The 4,545-nt window shown below is 37.7% G+C and overlaps 1 pseudogene; it reads left to right on the top strand.

The window, feature by feature from the left end:
* The first annotated feature begins 3,528 nt into the window (after positions 1–3,528).
* LOC100960237 overlaps positions 3,529–4,545 on the top strand; it is a 1,429-nt pseudogene continuing 412 nt past the window's right edge.

The following is a 4,545-nucleotide window of genomic DNA, read 5'->3' as shown; positions in this document are numbered from 1 at the left end:
GATCTTTAATTCATCTTAAATTCATTTTTTGGTAGGGTTTCAAATAGAAATCTCAGTTTACTTTTTTCTCAGTAAAGACAACTTCATTGTTGGACATTTATTTGGTTCTACTAGTTAATTTTTCTATCCCTAAGTTATTATTAATCACATTTCTTAATTACTATCATTCCTCAACACATGATTACTATGATTCCTCAATAATTTTCTTCATTTTCAAATCTATCTTGCTTATTTTTGACTCTTTGTCCTTCCATACAAATTTTAGGAAGAACTTTATAAAGTTGTGTGCAAAAAAATCCTGAAATAACATCAAATTGAAAGAATAACTAGATGTCTTTATTAGGATGAGTCTTAGCACCCAGGAACATGGCATCCTTGTCTTTATGCCTGTTAAACAATGTACTGTATTTTTCCACAAAGGTAAACTTATTCCTGGATACTTTATAGATGATCTTTTATTCTCTAGATCGAACTCAAGCAGACCTTAAAACAAATAAATACAATATATTCAGAAGAGAATTAATTCTGTGAAGTAAAAAACAAGAATATAGTGGAACATTTCTGGGACAGACTATTTTAGGCAGGTCAATAAACCGTCTTATATTAGGAAGTTATGTTTGGGCCGGTGCCAAGCTGCAAAAAGATACAGAGCGGGCCAAGCTGGCAATGCAGTGTCCTCAAGAGGTCAGTGCATGGAAAAAGTGGGGCAGGAACAGCTGTATGAAAGGAACAGATCACAGGGAACCTTGTCAGCCAGAGAAAGAACCTCACGTGAGTATGGTCCCTGGGCTCTGAAACTCTGTTCTGGCCACTGAGATACCACTGGACTTCTTCTTTAGACAGGTAAGCTGCTCGTGCTGAGAATGTCCAAGACACATGGGCTATAGGTAAACACACCCTCCCCCTTCAAAGTCCAAACCACAGTATCAAGGTGACCATCATACACTCCCACTGACAGACACGTGACACAGTAATTATGCTTTACCTTCCATTTCTGATGGGTTACCAAAGAATAATGGTAAACTTTTTCTAAAAACTGTATGAATTACTCATACTGGTTTTTTTGATTTGTTTTTTTGTTTTTGACTGGGGCTGGGTTTGAAGTGGCCATGTCTGGCATACGGGGCCGGCGCCCTACTCCTTTGAGCCACAGGTGCCGCCCTACTCATACTGTTTATATTATCACTAGCTGTCATGTACTTACACAGCATTTTAGATACATTCACATCAGAATTTTTTTCCCAAAGCCCAGCCAGTTCTCCTCTGCACAGCCTATCTGCCAAGAAAGTTTATTTTTATACACATCTGGCAACTTGGCATCTGGCCACTATCAAAATGTGTCCTTCCCTTGAAAAAGAAGAGGATAACCTTCAGGGCTGAAAGACATTTAACCATGTTTGTCTGGAGTTTTTTAATTTCCTTTCAGAGGCTTCCTATGGTCTAATAACCAGTTTTATCTTCTGGTTCAAGGCCAGTCCATCACTAAGTACCATCTTTGGGAAAGCTTCACATCCAACCCAGTGTCCTGTACTGTGAGATGGTAACAGAATGCAAAGATCACAAAGGACCTAGTTCATTGATTGTGGTGGTATAAGTGACCAGATAAACTCAGTTCTTAAAGTTCCTCCTACCTGTTCACTTAAATTGAAAAATAAATGCAGGAAAGAAGACAATGTAGATAAAACATTTAGGAGGAACTGTTTTTTTTTTCCCCCCAAAAGATAAAATATCCAGGATTTTTCAATGGGTATAGGAGAAGCAAGCCACAATGGCGATATTGACTCTCCACTAAACACTAGGTTGAAAACTGATCTTAACAGTGCTTATTATAGATGCCTTCCACCTCCAGATGACTCATTACCTCAAGGGCATTTGAGAATGGAAAGGAGTATTAGCTCTTCTTCATCTCCTACCATCTACAGAGCAAATCTTCCCTTTGTCCTTGAGCAGCTTTCATTTACATGACTCATAGCATTTCTTCCAGACCCTCACAAGTACACAATACCCAGTATGAAAGTAGAAAGTTGGAGCAGAAATTTTAAACAGCCTTCACAGTTTCCCTCATCATTTACTAGGGAGCTTCAGGCGGGTTATGTAACCTTTCTCTCTTTTGGTTATCTCTTATTTAAGTGTTGATTTTTAAAAAATAAATTGATTAGTGTGCTGAAAATAAGACTTTGACTTGTAACAAATATTCAATATAATTTATCTGCCATTCATATTTTCGACAAATTTCCTATTCTTCCCCTTATCAAATATCACTCTTAGAAAATGATGTTACCAGTTATTTCACAGCTTACCTGGAACATTAAGCCTAAATTCTCTCATGTGCTTATCCTTCTTCTTTTCCTGCTAACTTAGTCTCCACCATTATTTTTTAATCTCCCATCATAGGAATTATCACCAAGATGGTCACTCCATCTGTATACTAGATGAGTCTCTTTGAGAACATTTTTCAGTAATTACTCTCTCTTCCAAATATTATCAACATTCCCCTTTCAAATGATTCTTTAATTCTGACCTGAAAATATTTCTAAGTCAACTGTTTTTTAAAATATGTTATGGTACCACCACTTTGTAAGAATGCTGGGCAGTTTCTTACAAAGTTAATTATAGTCTCATCAAACGATCCAGAAATCACACTCCTAGGTATTTAACCAAACGAGGTAAAAACTCAAATCCACACAAAAATCTACACATGAATGTTCATGGGAGCTTTATTCACAATTTTCCAACAGTAGAAATAACTGATATGTCCTTCAATAGGTGAAAGGATGAGCAAATTGTGACACATTCAAACAATGGAATATTATTCAGCAATAAAAAGAAATTGACTCTCTAGTTATCAAAAAAAAAAAAAAGGAATAGAGGAAACTCAAATGCATATTGCTAAATGAAGAAGCCTGTTTGAAAAAGCTACCACAATATGCTAGAAAAGACAAAACTCTTGAAACAGTGAAAAGATCAGTGGTTACCAGGAGGAGTGGAGAGAGGCATAAATGGAGCCCCAGGAATTGTTAGGGCAGTGAGATTATTTTGTATGATACCATAATGATGGATATATTAGATTATTTGAAAAAACTTACAGAACTGTATAATGCAAAGAGTGAACTCTAATGTGAACTATGGACTTCAGTTAATAACAGTATATCAATATTGGCTCATCAATAAGAACAAATCTACCACACCAACGCAAAAGCTTAATAATCAGATAAACTGTGAACTACCTGAGAGGGAGGATAAAGGAACTTTGTAATTTTTGTTCAGTGTTTTTATAAACCTAAAACCACCATAAGAAATAGTCTTTTAGGGCGGTGCCTGTGGCTCAAAGGAGTAGGGCACCAGTCCCATATGCTGGAGGTGGCGGGTTCAAACCCAGCCCTGGCCAAAAACAAAAACAAACAAAAAAAAAACTGCAAAGAAAAAAAAAATACAAGTAAAAAAAGAAATAGTCTTTTAAGGTAGCTTTAACTTTCTGCTGCCCTGGTGGTGCGCTGTTTTGGCTAGAGTCGGGCTTGACGACGTTTGATGGCTTTGGATGTGAAGTCTTGGGCAAAGCGTTATGAGAAACTGGACGTCCTCAGGGAGGGGCAGTTTGCCACGGTTTACAAGGCCAGAGATAAGAACACCAACTAAATCATGGCCATTAAGAAAATTAAACTTGGACATAGATCAAAAGCTGAAGATGGTATAAAATAGAACAGCCTCAACAGAGAGAAAGTTACCACAGGAGCTAAGTCATCCAAATATAATTGGTCTTCTTGATGCTTTTGGACATAAATCTAGTATTAGACTTGTCTTTGATTTTATGGAAACAGATCTAGAGGTTATAATAAAGGATAATGGTCCTGTGTCACACCATCACACATCAAGCCCACATGACTTGATGACTCTTCAAGGGTTAGAATATTTACATCAACATTTTATCCTACATAGGGATCTGAAACCAAACAACTTGTTGTTAGACGAAAATGGAGTTCTAAAACTAGCAGATTTTGGCTTGGCCAAATCATTTGGGAGCCCCAGTAGAGCTTATACACATCGGGTTGTAACCAGGTGGTATCGGGCCCCTGAGTTACTATTTGGAGCTAGAATGTATAGTGTGGGTGTAGACATGTGGGCTATTGGCTGTATATTAGTGGAGTTGCTTCTGAGGGTTCCTTTTTGCCAGGTGATTCAGATCTCGATCAACTGAGAAGAATATTTGAAACTTTGGGCACACCAACTGAGGAGCAGTGGCCTGACATGTGCAGTCTCCCAGATTATGTGACATTTAAGAGTTTCCCTGGAATCCATTGCAACACATCCTTATTGCAACAGGAGATGACTTGCTAGATCCCATACAAGGCTTATTCTTGTTCAATCCATGTACTTGAATTACTGCCACACAGGCATCAAAAACTAAGTATTTCAGTAATCAGCCAGGGCCAACACGTGGATGTCAACTGCCATAAAGAAAGATGGAGACTTTACGTCCTTCATGTTCACATGGATGGAGCTGGAAAATGTTCTTCTTAGCAATAGGTGAAAGGATGAGCAAATTGT

Source organism: Otolemur garnettii, unplaced genomic scaffold (genome assembly GCF_000181295.1).
Source record: "Otolemur garnettii isolate 467f Iridium unplaced genomic scaffold, OtoGar3 scaffold00013, whole genome shotgun sequence".
Taxonomy (NCBI): Eukaryota; Metazoa; Chordata; class Mammalia; order Primates; family Galagidae; genus Otolemur; species Otolemur garnettii.
This window is presented reverse-complemented; position numbering and strand designations above follow the sequence as displayed.